Source organism: Saccostrea cucullata, unplaced genomic scaffold (genome assembly GCF_032062105.1).
Source record: "Saccostrea cucullata isolate Sc308-1 unplaced genomic scaffold, CSIRO_AGI_Scuc_v1 ctg4406, whole genome shotgun sequence".
NCBI lineage: Eukaryota > Metazoa > Mollusca > Bivalvia > Ostreida > Ostreidae > Saccostrea > Saccostrea cuccullata.
In genome coordinates this window covers 35,246-53,633 of record NW_026934840.1, presented here as the reverse complement: position 1 = coordinate 53,633, position 18,388 = coordinate 35,246, and the positions used below count along the sequence as shown (strand labels likewise).

Below are 18,388 nucleotides of genomic sequence, written 5' to 3'. Positions count from 1 at the left end.
CCACGCCGACACACAGATCGAGTAGAAACACCAAGTTTGTGACCGTTAATAAATTATTAAACGAACTACCGATTTGTGTATTTCTACCGGTTATACTATCACCACCTGTGAGCAATTGAATCTGAGAGCTTACTCCACAGTTTGGTGTTCAAATCGCCGCGCGACTCTCAAGCTTTAGCGAATGCCTAACTTTTGTTTCAATTTTATTATAAAGCTGTGTCATTTTGATTTATGTATATGTGGGCTTCATTCACATCCTGTTCCTGAGATCTTTTTCAGTCTTCTCTAAATTATCATGAATACAACGTTTATGTAAAAATTCATAATTCAAAGGGTTTTATTTCAAATAAATAAGCATGCATGCGCACAATTCAAAAAATATAATAAAACACTCTTTGGTGCTGTGATCACTTTTGTTCAAAGTTGAAATGTTGAAAATAACAGATCTGAACAATAACAGTCATCCAGTTAAAAGCACGGGCATTAAATGTTCTCTTAATTATTTCAGAATGTGCATCTAAATTAATACTTATATTAGAACCAACGTAAAGTTCAGCAGCTAAAATGGACACCATCATTTAGTTGGTAGTATTATTATTAGGCCAGCGTTGGCTTTATATTAATATCCCATCTTTGAAACACCTAAACAAAAGAACACTCGTGCTAACATCGGGCCAACGTTGGGCCAACATACTACTACATGTACCAACTTGATAAAACATTTTTGAGGGTGTATTGCAAACATTGGGCCAACGTTGGGTCAACATACCACTACGAGCTTGACAAGACACTTTCTTTCAGGGTGTATTACAAACATTTGGCCAATGTTGGGCGAACATACTACTACCAACCCGATAAGACATTTTCTTTAAGGGTGTATTACAAACATTAGGCCAAAGTTGGGCCAACATACTACTTCCAACTTGATAAGACTCTTTCTTTATGGGTGTATTACAAACATCCAACGTTGGGCCATCATACTACTACCAACTTTAAAAGACACTTTTTAAGGGTATATTACAAATATTGGGCCATCATCAACATCCTTCCTTCCTTGATTTTCAATGTTCAAGATAGTATAATTTGATACTTCGTTCTATCTAGTTACGGCATATGAACCATAAGAACTAATCACACAATTTAAAAAGCATACAGCGCTCCAGAATAGGAAAAATAAGGAAATAAATTCAATATACTCGGAGCGACCAGAAAAGCCTGCCGTCCATGACAAGGGCCATAACTCTTTTCGTCCATGACAAGATTTCAGCATCGTCTTAAACTTTAAATAAATATTATTTGCTGACAGTGACTGTTAAAATTTTCAATTTTCATCAAAAGATAAACAAGTACCTGGATACAGTTAAGTGAAAATAGCATTATCACTAAATACATGTAGTAATTCATAAAATTTAAATTGGATGTTATGTCAATGTGTGTGGAACTCATAGATATAAAATAATATGGGGAAAACCCCCCATTAATATTATTGTGCTCAGTATAAGATTTAATATTTAAAACAATTTTAAAGTCATGTTTCAAAGTATTGTATGCTTTTCCAGTAAATAGTTGTGTCCACGAACTTTTCTAAAAGCCCATAAAATTTTTAATTAGTTTGAGAGAAATATGTAGTTTAAATGATTTAAAAACTTATTAAGGTTGACAAGAAATATGTAAATTTTAAAACTAGTATTGCACATGTATTGTTTTTCAAAATTTTCCTGATAATAAAAATTATTATTTTAAAAAAATGACATGTTGATTTGTTTATAAACGCGCATACATAACATCTCTCTCATTTTCTCTACCGTTAAACTTAGTGATCTAATATTCACTAATACGTCGATCTATGGAACGCCGTCACTGCCTTATAGCAGAACACTACAATTGCATTGAGTCAACTTTCCATTACATTATGTCAACTCTTTATGACATTTACACACACTTCTATTGCGTTGAGTCAACTTTCTATTACATTATGTCAACTCATTATGACATTTACTCACACTACTATTGCGTTATATCAACTTTCCATTACATTATGTCAACTCTTTGTGACATTTACACACACTACTATTGCGTTATGTCAACTTTCCATTACATTATGTCAACTCTTTATGACATTTACACACACTACTATTTGCGTTATGTCAACTTTCTATTACATTATGTCAACTCTTTATGACATTTACTCACACTACTATTGCGTTATATTAACTTTCTATTACATTATGTCAAGTATTTATGACATTACCTCGCACTTCAATTACATTGCGCCAATCTTCCGTTGCATTATATCAGCTCTTTATGACACTAAGTCAAAACAATTTTACGTGGTGTAAAGATGTTTTTATATAATTTCAACTCATTATTACATTATGTGCACTCTCTGCTATTTGGTCTAAGTAGTTCATTATATGATGTGAATTTATCTTTAATTCAATATCAAGTCGCTATAACATTATGTCAGAAGTTTATTACATGATGTGAAAAGAATTGTCACATGTGGCCAATTCTTTACTACATTGTGTCATCAATATGCTACATGACAACGGCAATCTATTACATGATGTTAATTTTCCCTTACTTTTTGACAAATCATTATTTTGTTATGCCATTGTATCTTTACACTGTGTCTAAAATGCTTAGCCTTTTGTCAGTATATCTTAGAATATTTCAACTCTTTATTGTCTGACGTAAGGTTTAGGTTATGCCTAAAAGTTCGTTTTGTGTTTTCAATATTACATGTATACATGTTAAACATGCAAATAATTTAAATTAAACATATCAAATATTAAATTATACACAAGACTTAATTAATCCTTAACTAAATATCAGGTTAAAACTTATAAATAGGATTATGTTCCCATGGAATCCTTATTGACGATTCATGCGATTGTTTTTTTCCGTTTAATTTCATAATTATCGCAAATCAAATAGTATGTGTCATGCAGCAATATTTTTCTTTTTATTTTGAATTGTTTTAAAAAGTCCGAAACTTCTGATCTAACTACAAAACATTGTCCTAAGCTTTTTATCTGTCTTTAACCCTCCCTTTTTTTAAAAGTGTAAACACATCGTATTGCGTACGTGCACTGGTGGGTGAGTGGGGAGAGGGGATGGTGAGTGGGTGGGGAAAGGGGGATCCCGCCCTCCCATCTTTAGTGACCAAAATATGCATGAAATTAATCAATTGGTTTTACTTTGTAGGACATTGCATTAGTTTCACATAAAGTATAACTGAAATAAATTGAAAACGTTTTATAAAAAAAAAACCCTATTGCCTTAGAGCTTCCAGGCTTTCACCCCCTGGTCCCCAACTTAGACACCATACCGTCCCCCTACAGCTACTCTTTTTAAAAACCCAAGATCGCCACTGATATGTGCCCATGTTTACTGAGGCATGGTCAATTGATTTAAGTGAGGGACTGGTAGATTTTTAGTAACAGAATTCTGGTCCAGGAATAGTTGAAAGATGACTAATTCCAGTGACGTTGCATCGTTTTTGAAAGTTGGGGGAGGTTTGTCAGCCAGAAAAAAAATAACGTACAGGAAAAAGCAAAAAAAAAAAAAAAAAAAAAAATGATAATAATAATTTGTCCAAACTTGAAAATCCTATTTCGGGTGGGGGGAGTGTCAAATTTCGATCAGTCCTCAAAAAAAATTCCAAATATACTACATTACCCTTATACTTCAGCAAAAAGTGGATGCGGAATTTAAATGAACATTTTCTATGATAAATTTATGTATGGAAAAAAGAGGAATCCAGACCCCCCCACCTCATATAATGCGTCTGTCCTAATTAATTAGGACCCTCCCCCCTTCCCAGTCGTGAAAACACGGTTATAAACTTTGGCATAATGTAAATGTATTTTACAGCACGTAATGGGCATTTGTAATCAACGTGATAAAGAGTTAATACAATGTAAAGATAATTTTAAAGCACACAAGAAAGATTTAACATATTCTTATTAAATATCACATAAAGGAATGGAGTTTTGACATAACGTAATAAAGTGTTGATATAATATGGAACGCCGGGACTGTCTCCATAATATATGTTCACATTATGTTATTAACCTTTATACATCACGTAATGAAGCATTGACACAAAGGTAGAGGTATTCACCTTACATCATTATGACCTCGGCGTAAAAATAAAGATACATTCATATAATTTAATTTTGATAATATTCTAGTCTCTCATTGGTTGATTTCCAAAAAGGAACACTAGAATAAAACGTAATAACCTGGTTTGGTATGGGGACACACCCCCTTGACAACCAGCTGATTCATTTGTATCTATGCAATCCCACATTTCCAGTCCATGGAATTACATGGAAAATTCTAAATTTAATAAATGTACTTTTAACTTCAAACAGTAGCTCGCTCTTACCTCGTGTAAACAAACATCATGGCTGCTAGATCTGTTATTACGTCCCCTTAAGTTATTACGTCCCCTTGTTTCAAATCACTTCCGTTACTAGGGATGTATTATTGCGCGGCAAATTTGAACTATTAAAAAGCAGCACAATTTTACATCCACAGTTGTTTAATTATTTAAAAATTAAATTATAAGGAATGACTCTAATTCTTGGCCAAATTATTCGATTATAACCTGGTTTGGGTCAGTTTACGCTTTATAATCCGCGAAGATAGGTTATAATCGAATAATTTGGCCAAGAATTAGAGTCATTCCTATAATCACGTAATAATGGTTTGTTATAATAGAAATATACACTCACAAAAGGGAATGGACTTTGACTTAACGTACTGATAAATTTAATCATAGAACACTTGTAAAACGAAATTAACTTGACGTAAATGCAATTTTGTCGTAACTTATTAAAGAAATGAAATAATATAAAGAAACATTCAGTTCACGTAATAAAGTTTTAACACATATTTTCACTTCACATAATGAACTTCGAACTTCAACTTATAAAGTGCTGACATAATGGAAGAATGTGTTTACTTCATATAATGCAGCACTGACATGATGTAAAGATTTTTTTACATCACCCCATAAAAGTTGACATAACGTAAAGATATGTTCACATCACGTAATGATAGATTGACATAATGAATACATAGTGTTCTGCTATAAGGCAGTGATGGCGTTCCATATCGATCGATTTATTTTGATTAGTTTTCACAGTTAATTGATAGCTTCAAAAAATAAATGATTGACAGCAGATTATAAGAGTTTTGAAGACCTGAGTTATAATAACCTTATTAGATAATTTAACAAGTTGCCGCAAAAGACATATATAGCTTAGAAGTATTTTAAAAGAACAGTTGATTCGATATCTGTAAAATGTATTTTATGTGAATTGGAGTTATCGTGTATGGCTGTGACTTCAAATTTCTAAATAATCATTCCTCTTGATCATGCAATACACTGAAAAGTAAAAGATGATAAACGGCATTGTAAAATAGCGTGAAACAGTAAATATTTATTTTCTTCTTCTGACTTATTTGATTTTGTTTATTATCATATCAAAATTCTTTCAAGATAATGCGTGCTTCTGTATATTGAAGTTTATGAATAAAGTTCATTCACAATGTTTATTTGTGTTTTATAACTACCGATTAGTAAAGGATGAAATCATCCGAGTAACGGGGTACTCGATCGGAAGACTAAACGAGTAACCGGTTACTAAAAATCGTCCGATTTGCCAACACTAATTTCTAGTTATTCAATTAATCTTGTTTTGTTATTAACATATTTTCTTAACGTAAACAAAAACAAGGCGCGAGCCTTCGGTTTATTTGTTTACATTATGAAGAATTTTAAGTTCTGTATCTCCTTTGAAAATCATTAAATGATGTTCAATCTTTTTGCTGATCATCTGAATAGCCTTAATAAGGAATTATAAACTGTTACGGTAAAATTGGATTTTAAAAAAATATCAGTTGAAACTGTGTCCAAGAGAAACATATACCTATGCTACAGTTCGGTCCTCTATAATTTTCTCTGCAGACATAGCATGCTCCATTGTTAACGTCACAAACTTCACAATTCTCAGACTTATTACAGGGCAGACAGTCCTCGCCGTGGTGGTCAACCTCACATCCTAAAAAGATTCAAAAAGTAAAACAGCTTTATTTTTCATTGCACAAATTTGACACTAGATAACTGAAGATTATTGTTTTTTCTTGAAGTCATGATCAAAACGAAGCAATGGGACTAAGTTACTCACCATTTATTTCTATTTCACATAGTTCGAATTCAATTGTATTGCCAGATGACTCCCATACATAAAAATAAATAAACGTTCCTGTTCGTTGAACTTCAAACTCCACTGTTTGTGGGATTTCCCTCCTGTAGTTGTTAAATTCATTGTAAGGCCAAGTATTAGTGTCATCGATACAATTAATATTTATTCCATTCGTTGTATAATTTCCTATATTAATTCAAAATACATTAAGTATAAATGTTTAACTCCCCAACTTTTTGTGACTACTGTTCCCTATTTTTGCAATTTTAGAGTCAACTTTATTTTTTTGATACAAAACAATTTTTTTATTATTGTAACAATGGAAAAGAAATAAATCATTTTAAATAACAGATACACTGCAGATTTCAATATTCATGTACTTTGCAACTGCATCTCTCTATTTTATGTATAAATACATGATACTGAAATATATACCTTTGAATATAAGTCTCGACGATTCAATGGTATATATTTTTTGAAGGTTGATGCGAAATTCAAAACACGACTCCCACTAAAACGTTCACATGTACCAGTTGTATCTCCGTCGGTAAGATTCCCTTTATTGAAGGTTTTAAATGTGTTTACATAGCCAGTCACATTTCTTCCAAATGCTAAGTTATCTATTAAATGAAAACAAAATGATAAAATTCATACCAAAAAAAAAAAAACAAAAAACAAAAAAAAAAAAAAACAAAAAAAAAAAAAAACAACAAACACAAAAACAAAAATAAATCATGCGTTTGATTAAAGGTTGGAACATTTAAAGTGATAAAGTTGGATTTTTAACGTGTTTGACGTATCAAATGCATAATGTACTGAAACAGTAATAAAATATCATAATTAAAAGCATATCTCCTCTCAATACCAAAGAAATATTTCCCTAGAGACTTGTTCACTACTAGTACTACCCGATATCAATGGTTAAAGAGTGTTTGCTCTTGAATCGCGGAGAAAGGAGTTAATTCTTAAGTTGTGGGTTTGAATCCCACTGCAAGAGGTGATCCATATCGGTCCTTCGGATGTGTACTTATACAGCAACTTAGCCACATATGATTCTCATATGTGTATCATATGATTCTCATATGATTGGTTTCATATGAGAATCATAGAAAAAGGGCATCATATGTGAATCATATGAAGCAAATCATATGATTTACATATGATCCACATATGTGAATCATATGAAAATAACTACATATGATTCACATATGAATGATTTAAGTGTGTTTCAAGCCATTTACATATGAGAATCATACAGACCCTGAGACGTGCTACTACCCCACAAGCTCGCTGCACGAACGGTACACGAACGCTACACGGTTTGCACGAAACGCTGCACGGTTTGCACGAAACGCTACACGGTTTACACGAAACGCTTTGCACGAAAGGCTGCACAGTTTACACAAAAGGCTGCACGAAACGCTTTGTACACGTTTCTCACACGCTTTGTACACGATTCTCGCACGTTTTGGCCTCAGTTTGGATTTTCTACTCGGAATATCTCAGACATTATTACGGTTTTATCATTAATTAAATGAAAATCTTTCACAAAGCCACATTTAGCAGCTGTTTAAAATTAAATATCAGTACACTAATATCATATAAACCGATAGAAATATTTAATTCTCTGACAGTTGTAATTAATAAATAAGTAATTGTCATTTCGTATTTATTTATCTATCCAAATGTTTAAAAACGAAATGCCGATATCATGAATGACTATTTGATAAAATACTATTTTCATATACTAGTTATTCATTACAATGTATCTCTTGCATTAAAATATTTTTACGAGTATAATTTAATAAATTAAACAAAAATTCGGTTCCTTACTGCAGGAATATGAGCTCATTGATTTTAAATAATATTGATTATATTGTGTTTGATTTCCGTAGGTGGATTATTTTTCTTGATTTTGATTTAGTAATAAAATTTGTCTGTATACTCTACTAACGATTATTGATACATTTTTAAAGAATTTTTTTTATCTTACGTAAGCATTATCTATAGGAGGGAAACCAGCAAAGGGGGATGTGATGTCTTAATCTATTTTTATTCTCTTTCTCTTTTTACATGAAGATTATCAAATATCAGTATACCCATCATACTGTAAAATCCGTCATTTCAAAACCCGACTAGACGTATGTATAATTTATATGTGTACATACATTAATAGTCGCGGCATTTGACTATACACTGTACATACAATATAGATCGATCTTTACACCAGCATTCAGGTATATTACAAGAAAACTGAAATATCTTAGATGAAATAAAAAGTACGTGACTTATAAAACAAATAATATACATTTATTCATGATTTACTCTAAAACTTTACTTACATGATATTCATGTAAAGACTACCAAATCAGTCCTGTTTATTTTACTGTTTACGGCTAGAAATTCGGATTTACAAATAAAAGATGAAATCCGCTGATATATAAGTTGTACCCATTAAATATTTATAGAACCATTTTATTACAAAAAAATAAAACCCAGTCAACATGTACATATAGCAAAACCGGTTTTCAGCTGTCATGCACTCGAAGCCTGTGATCGCTGTTGTAAATGACCTTGATCACAGTTGAAAGGCGGAAAGAAGATTTCAATATTTTTTAGGGGTGTATCTGCGCACACATTTAAAAAAGGATTAAAAAAAAAGAATAGAAAATTAAGCATTTATCTAAACTAACATTAGATTGAAAGTTACAACAAAAATTGAAAGACTGTACTAGTAATTTAATTTAACCCCCCCCCCCCCCGGCCCTCGTTTCTAAAGATGTGGTCGTCAGTGCAAGTGAATTAAAATTATGATCCATTTATTTGACAATAATGAGCAACAAATGTTATGTATTAAAAGGTATTAAATGACACATCTTTTCAACTTTCTTTCCCGTACTTGAAATGTAAAGACAAGGGCGGAGTCCTGATATATTTTTGCTTTAAATAAAGAAAATAATACCAGTATTTCTTTCTTTAAGGGGGATGTACAAGCCATATTGGATCTAGTCTGGTGTAAAATAAGAAATACCAAGAATGCGCTTAATACACTACTAAACTAGCCCAAAGTTACTCAAAGTGCTAATGCACTAATTACCTACTGTTAGAGACCAAAATTAGTAAATAATTAAGTTTATTTTGTTTTAATTAGGAGGGTATTAATCATGTTAGAACTGCGCAGCTACAGCATTCATGAGATGAAAAATGCATTGAAAATGATGTTAGTTTGATTCATTGATAATATGGCTACAACCATTTGTTTTGCTTTTTTCTTGTCATTATCCATAATTCTTGAAAATTTGATTTTTCATATGGGTGTCTTCCTGAGGCCATGTGTTTATTTCGTCCGCCATTCCTCTGTCACACAGAGTTCGAATAACATTGATTTTAGAATAAATGCGATCATAATAACATCAAGACAAGAAATTGCTAAGTAATAATCATTATGTTATATTACTTACTACTTTTATTTGTTGCATCGCATCGTCTGATTAATTAAAAAACGCGAATTTAACCCCACTCCAGCAAATCGGGAAAAACTGTTCTGTTTACAGCTCGAATTTCCTTGTTAATATTATTCCACTGAGCACGTGGTTGGCATGTGCATATATCTGCTGTGGATAGATCCGTTTATTACCATGATTATATTTAATTTTTCATGGAACAAGTCTTGATAATTTGTTGGTTTCTTTAAAACTCAAGAAAAAAGATAAAAAATGTCCTAAACATATGTGTTTACGTCGGGTCTTTTTTCTGTGGCGATAGACGTTATTTTCAAATGGGGCACTGCAAGGAGGATGCTTAGCATTTAATTTGAAAAAGTTAAACAATATGCAGTGCATGAAAAAAAAATTGTGATTACAAGTCTTACATTCGAAAAGTTGGTACATATGTCTATTTTGTTTAGCAGTTAGATAGAAAAAATAGGCAGTTATAAGATTTCCTTCAGGCACCTCACATAAATAGCTAGATGGTTTGCAATGACCCACACATTGTATGGAGTAATGTTTGGACATAAAAAAGCATCATGTCTCATTATGTTTACAACATTGTAAGCTCTCGTCCATTGAACACACGAAGCTGTTTCTTTGAAATTTAGAAGCAAGCACAATGTTTGCAAAGAAAGGTCCATTGCATATGCTATATCTATCATCGCAAAAAAAAAAAACAGCGAGAGGCTATAGCCCCCCCCCCCCCCGAAAATCCTATGTTTGTTTTTCAAAATAGTGTCAAAGATTCAAAAAGTTTGCATTACTAATTATGTGATGGAACATGTACTATAGCCTCATAAGACCATTTGTTATAAAATTAATATTTGGTTGCCCTCTTTCCCGATCTACTGCCTATAAATGGATCGACTCAATTATTTTTTTACATCCCATTACACAATATTTTGTTTTCTTCCGTCAACAAATATGTTTAAATTTTAAGGAATTTTTTTCTCACCTATAAATACCGACCCAATAATTTTTCCCTGAGTTGGGAGGACCACCAAACGTCATTTTAAAGATGGTATAAAATATTTAATTATGTTGATTTTTTTCTTTACTCCGTAAAATTGTAATTTTGACAAAATGGGCAAGTAGAAAAAAAGGTTTTTTTTCCATTAATCCACGCTGAATGATTTCATTCCTTTTCCAATGTTGCTCCGCTGTACATAATGAAACTGTATACGAGGGGTGATCAAAAAGTAAACGATATTTTAGGTATTTGATAGTTGTATTATTGTTGAAATATTCAAGTATTTTTCAAAGTGTAAATTGGAGCTCTTTGATAGCATATTGCTTAATTAAAAACACATCCCTTTTCAAACTTGCTTTCACCAGGCAACATAACAAGTATCATATTAACCATCTGCCTTCCTTCACTAAAACGATCTATCCAATCATTGATTGAATTCATAGGAAGTCATTTGTCTTAATATACTGTGAACAAATTCTTATACGCTACTTCAAAGGCATTTTTAAGATATATTTAAGTCGTTTGTTGAACGAGTTCCACTGAGACAACCATTTTTCGTCACAAGTACCTGCATAATGACGTCATTTTCACATTGTGAGGAAAACTTTATTCAGCATATGCTATTTACAGAACTTGTGTTTGGCTATGTGTGCACCAAATTTGTTTTTAATCTGAATTTTTTTTATAGATACACATGTATCGAGATAGTTTGCGAACTTTTTGATCACCCCTCGTACTAGTAGGTACTAAAACAAGGTCATTCATATAGATTTTATGTGTTTAATTTCTTTGTGTTTCAATAGTGATAATTAAAATTTTGATAGATATTATAAGTTATCTGTGGCAAACTTACAAACTCTTAATTTTTAACTTTGATGGTGCTAATTTTTCCTTACCTGGAATCAAAGAGTTTAAGATTTTTTTTTTATAATCAATACGTACACTATTTAACAACTGTTCGATAATAATACTAAAAAAATTACTTCAAGAAACACTATAACACATTTCCTCTTTTAAAAGTGTTCATATTATTTGAAATATTTTGCAACTGTAATTCTCTTCTACATTTAAAGATTGTTATGTCCCTCCATATTAAGAAGAGGTCTGGAAAACAAAATTCTGTACTAAAAATAGACCACGTGCTGCTATCCATGAACTACTTTCATGGTTCTTTACACTCCTTTTGAAGACAACGATACATTGTTTTGAACTTGAAATTATCATTTAAAAGTGCAAAATTTAGACATTTTCTCAACAAATTGTTGTAGAGAGAACATTAATGCACAGTTTGCGTATTTTTTTTGGATTTTTTAAGGCTTTGCTGAATTCTGTAGCTGCGCAGTTCTAAGGAGCATATCAAAAGCATTTTTCTGCAAAAGTATACATTATATATGCACAATTTGCATTCAGTTATGCATATTTATTGTATCTTTATCATAAAGACTTAAAATTTGATCAAAATATAATGTATTTTAGCCATTAGAAGAAATGTTTACATTTCGTTCTCACTGCACTATAGGTGGCCGTACATCCCCCTTTAAGAAGCCAAGATCGCGTTGATAGTATATTGAATTCAATGCCCTTACAATGAAGCGCATTGAAGTGGTAAAATTTTCCTTTCGAATGGAACGTTTTGAGCTATATTTAGAGTGTTTATTGTCATCTTATGACACGCCCATTTCTTTAGAAATTGATAAAACGGTCAAGTTGTTTCTTCAAATATCTGTAGAACAGGTTTTCCATAAATATAATAGCCAATCAAATTGAGGATCTAAATAAACACCGAGTAAACACGTGTTCGACCAAAACATGTGTTGTGGTAACTTCAATAGACATGATAAGTTCAAAAATATGTACATATTCGTTGCAATTTGTGTTTATCAGAAGCGGGGAGTATCTAACTCCCTCTTCTATTTTTTTTAAAGCTCCATTTCAGTGTAACTCATGATGCTTGTCGCGAAGAATGGGATGTCCTAAAACTACGACGAATATTACTTTCTCGTTTCTAAAAATATGGGCGTGTCATTATGTTATAACTGACCTTCAAATCATGACTCAGAACTTTTCATCCAAACGGAGAATTTTACCACTTCAATGCGCTTCATTGTAAAATTGTTGTACATAGTTGATTAATTTGAACACATATTCTTTAGAAGGAAAAGAAAACAAACAAATATATATTATACATTACCGTGTGATTTCATTTTGTTGTTCCATTTTTTTTTTTTGGTTTTTACTCCTAAAATATTACAAGCATAACTAATTCAATAATAAAATACTAATACAATTTGACATCCTGATCCATCGATAGCCATTTTTAAAATGAAATGACTTCCGAATGAATCTTACACAATTCTTGCACGAAAGTCACACGTATCTCACACGCTCGCTACACGGTTTGCACGAAACGCTTTGGAGCTTACACGAAACGCTGCACAGTTTACACGAAACGCTACACGGTTTGCACGAAACGCTGCACGGTTTACACGAAACGCTACACGGTTTGCACGAACGGAAAGCGCACGAAAGTCACACGCTTTTTTGGGGTAGTAGCACGTCTCAGGGTCTGTATGAAAATGGCATCATATGTAAATCATATGAAACACTTATGTGTGTTTCAAGCCATTTACATATGAGAATCATATGAAAAGGGCATAATATGTAAATCATATGAAACACCTATGTGTGTTCTCTTTCAATATTTTTCACATTCTTGTACACATTTAAAAATCAGATATTTCTGCTTTAGATGAAAATTCATTACATTACAATGATATGTCTTCATTGGTTACATATGCTTACTCAACTTTTTTGATAAAATTATTTTCATCAAGAGAAATAACTTATTTTTCACAGTGTACTTTCTAAACAAGAAAATATACAAACAAGTCAGTAGCATTTGTCGATACATGTATTTAACATATTCTAAAATGAGTACAAATTATAAGATTTCAGCAAAATGATTAATGTGTAGTTAAATGTGTGTACATGTACAAATGAATAACATTATTAGGTCATGAACTTGTATAAAATACCATATGACATGAAAGTGTCCACAGCAAAATTGAAATATCAGCAATAACATTTGTCATGTATTCTCTATTGTAAATTTATAAAAAATCAAGTTATTTGATATTCCAGCATACATATAAGAATGGAAAATCTTTACAGGACAAATTCAGACAAAATTGTGTATATCCTCCCCATTTCATAATTATTCCATATATTTCCTTGTTCTTTTTCCTTCTGTATCTTTCAATATTTTCAGTTGTCCTCCCTCTGATCTGACCATTTTGAGAATCCCTTTGAACTGTACCAAAAATGCAATTCCACCAGTTCTCCCCTTCCTAAACAATTTCTTTGTGGCACAGAATGGTCTCTACAAAAATTTCAAAAATAAAATTAAAATGATTCTTAAATTACAAAATCAATTCTACAAGTTATATTAAAGTAACTTATCATCAGCAAACAAATGTATTCCCAATTCAACGACACAGATATGATATGAGATAAAACTATTTTATATATGTTATGCAAGGTGTTTTGTGGAATCTTATGATGTTATTTGCAAGACAATTACACTGATATGCTTCATATTAAAATCATTAAAAAAGCAATTTTTTTTTATTTTGACATTTGAATTTGGAATGTTCAAATAGTATCTTTTATATTAATTCAAATTGCCAAAAATTAAGAAGATTATGACACAAGTAGGCAGAAAAAAACAAACTTTGTGATTCCAGGATATCCCAGACTTTGTTGGGAAGAATATAACAAAGTCTATTAAACAGTGTGTAGTTACCTTAACTTTGAAGCAAGCCTTGGATCTTTGGATTTTTTCTTATGAGAGGCTGACTGTATATTGAACCTGTAAAACAAATATTCACACAGTAGATATTTTCTAAGCATAACTGAAACTTAAACTACAAAAAGAGAGAGTACAAGTTTGTAGGTTCTCAATTGTCCTAAATATCTTACAATTCACCTGAAACTAGGTTCTCTAGTGTTGGAAAAAAAAATTATAAATGTCAATGAATACATAGATGTTAATATTCAATGGATTAGCCATCTGATGTACTTTCAACACATAGTCACACGCACATGCACATGTATTTGTACCTTGAAAGTTGCCACTGTTATTATTAATTTTTTGCTGAAATTCAAAAATTCAATTTACCCCCTGAAGTAATTGTATAGTTTCATAGCTTTTAAAGCAAGAAAATTCTATTCATACTTTCCATATTTTAAAAGTGCATTTACAATTAAAATTGTTTCATAATGTAGAATAAAACTTCTATATTATTGAGTTGAATTTTTTTTTATGAAGCCGTGCAAACAATGTAGAATTATGAAGGAACAAAAAGAAATTATCAAGAAATATTTTGTCATAAAGGAGTCATTACAGATGTATACTTTCATTTTTTATTGCAATATTTTTACCTTCGATATTGTGATGATGCAATCGTCTGTCAGAATCAGCTTTAGAATCAATCGCCAGTCTTATCAGCTTTGGGCTTCGTGGACTTCATAAAAAAGCTGCACTGTGACACTGAACTCAAGTTGAATGCATCTAAGCCATAAAAACAAACATTTGTCATTAAGTTGATGAAAGAATCGACTTGATAAACAATCTCAACATACAAAACGCCAACTGCTATACAGAGTTTCTACTTTCACTTTCAAATCAGTACGTAACAAAAGTCAAAACAAAAAGATGCCTTTAGCCTAACATGTAATTTGTAATGTTTACATCCAATGAGAAACAAATTTATCCAAAATATACTTACAGATCACTAACATTATGTAGGTTTGCGAAATGCATTAATTTAACAATTACAAGTGATGATAGTATTATAAAAATAAGTTCATACGAACCTGTAACCGTAAATAATGAAAGGATATCTAAACAATATGAATAATACTTTATAAAAAAAGTGTTAGGAGATAGCTTACTTTTTCCAACACCCAGCACTTCTGCAGAGCAGTGACGTCAAACATGACGTACACTTTCATCCGATAAAAGTCAAAACCGGTCCGGAAAAAAAACGGAATGATTTTGATTTTACTCAAGTAACAAGTAGAGCTTTTTTAAAAAGCTTACCGTCTTTAGCAACAATCTTAAACAGTAAACTGATCTACACCTATCAGGCCGTATAATTCTTATGAATTTCTTGATTTTGTATTTCTACATTAGCTTTTTACTGGCATTAGCCCTACCACGGTTGTCGCTCGGTCATCTCCGTAAACTGGCCGAGAGCTTTCGGCAAACCTCGGCTGATTCCATTCCCTTCTTCAAACAAGAAAGGGGAAAAGAATAATAACAAACTGTAAAGCCTGCAAGCAATTAAAATCAAATTTTATTTATAATGAAATTAAAGAGATCTTTTTATTTATTGCTATACAAAAAATCATGTTATTAGGAATTAATTACTGCGTTCGTTTTGTCTTTTTTTTAAGATTGAAAATCTTGCAAAATTGTTAAGTCGTACGAAAATTAGATCATCAGAAAGTTATCTCCCTTGCCTTGAACAGCATTTCAACCAATGAAATAATTGCAAATTTTCTCCTCATGCATTTTCTACCAATCACAAAAGAGAGGAAGTGCATAGTCCGAAGACTGTAAAAAACTTCAACTATACAGTACCGTCTTCCAAGGAAGACGGTAATAAACCAAACCCAAAATATTTGAAATAAAAAGCAAATTAATATAACTTTATCAATTTTATCTGTGAAATGCATTACTACAGAAAAAAATTGAGAACTTTTTTTTTAAGGGAAAAGGGGGGGGGGGTGTTGAACACAGTAGAACTTTACATAAGTAATTCAAACAAACAAATTCTTTTGAATTAATGTACACGTGAATATAAATTACTTTTGATAAATATTATTGAAATTGCAATTTTACTTGCATATACCAAAGGGCAAATTAGTGAACACTGTTTCATATGATTCTCATATGATCACTGTTTCATATGATTCTCATATGATCACTGTCCAAATATTCATATGATTTTTACCTGAGTATAACAAGGGCAAATTAGTGAATATGGTTTCATATGATTCTCATATGACAACTGTCAAAATATACATATGATTCTTTCATATGAGAATCATATGTAAGTACGATCATATGATATACATATGTGTAAACATATGATTAGCCACATATGATTCTCATATGATTGTATATACATATGATTCTCATATGATTGAGCCACATATGATCCTCATATGAAAGGCAATGCATATGAGGATCATATGTGGCTAAATTGCCTATGTACATGTAAACCGATTTCCGGCACGGAAAAGATCTCTTACTGCTCAGTGGCCCTGAGTGCCAACTGTACGACAGAATTCGCAGCTCTCCACCGTCAAGTGGTGGCGCCTCCATATGAGTGAAAAATTATCGAAAGGGACGTTAAACAACATACTAACAAACAGATCTTTAAAACACAGATTTGTTCAATGATCACTTACTACCAAGGACCAGAGAAAATGAAAATTTTACGGTCATAAAGAAAACGTAAATTTATTCAAATAAATGTTTCTGTAAGAACATTTTCTCCTTAAAGTACACGTTTAAACTTGTTACATGTATGAATACAGAGATAAGGCTAAGCTAAGAGGTTAGAATTTTGTACATGAATCTAAATGTACATTACAATAAGAATTTCAGACAATGAACGAATACGTAACACAAACAATTAAAAACATAATGAATGATATTAAGAAATGATATTAAGAAAAATAAGGTCTTTACTGATATATAATTTATTTGAAATAAAAAAATCGTATGAAGAAATATTTTTGAATATCAATAACGGAAACATTTAGTTTAAGGGTAAGTAACCACGGTCCAATATCAGGCTCAGAGTTAATCTGCATTGCGAATGTAAGCAAGGTCAGTCTTGTTCCCTCTCCCGCTTTTCTTCGTCTAAGGCTGCGATCAATCACATCATCTCGGGTCTTTCTGTCAGGGGTCGGAAAAAAGCCTCGAAAGTATTAACATCACCGGATATTATTATTATTTTTTTTTACATTTCCTGTGTATTAAAATATAGAATAGAAGGAGTTAAAAGTCCGTTTTATAGTATATTTTAAGTTATATCTTTACATTCAATTAAGTTTCACTCCATACTCCATAGATGAGATGTATACCAACATTATACACCTGATCCCACCTCCGAAGGTCCGTGTTTGTTCTGCTCTTATTTTGCATTGTATCATGAACTTTGAGATTGAATACTGATCGTTATCTTCATATCCTTCTTGCAAAGTTTGTGAGATGGGGTGATGTCATGGATACATTCGAGGTTGTTTTTCCGCTAGTCGGAAAGGCCCGAGAAGTTGCGATTGAGGCTGCGTTAACATGACCTTCAAAAAAAACCTAATTAATTTAGTTGTTCGACACAGTTCTGTTTTTTTTTAGTGATTACTAGTCTACAGATATTTATTTGTATAAATTTTGTTTTATTTTTATTGCTTTACGAGGGCTGTTTCATAAATCATGTCCTAGGAAAGAAGCAACCAGAAGTCTCTGTCGAGTCTGTAGCTCTACTGGTTTGTACTTTTAATAGGAAGAGAAAAGTACTAGTTGGCACTTAAAACTTAAAACATTACAAATTCAATCAAATTCTAAATAGCCCGAAAGGCGTTAGAGTAAATTTGATCAAGTGCCGACGTAATGCCATAACATAATGAAACCCTAA

General features: G+C 31.7%; 1 long non-coding RNA gene across 2 annotated transcripts; it reads right to left on the bottom strand.

The window, feature by feature from the left end:
• Positions 1-13,610: 13,610 nt before the first annotated feature.
• LOC134241437 (uncharacterized) lies at positions 13,611-15,656 on the bottom strand. Of its 2 annotated transcripts, none has more exons than XR_009986664.1 (4): positions 15,633-15,656; positions 15,120-15,249; positions 14,482-14,547; positions 13,611-14,058 (listed from the first exon to the last, which is right to left on the bottom strand). It is a non-coding gene; the product is annotated as an uncharacterized LOC134241437 (long non-coding RNA). The 2 variants fall into 2 exon arrangements; XR_009986665.1 differs by lacking the exon at positions 15,633-15,656 and adding an exon at positions 15,467-15,518 and having other exon boundaries at positions 15,120-15,215.
• Between the last annotated feature and the right edge of the window lie 2,732 nt (positions 15,657-18,388).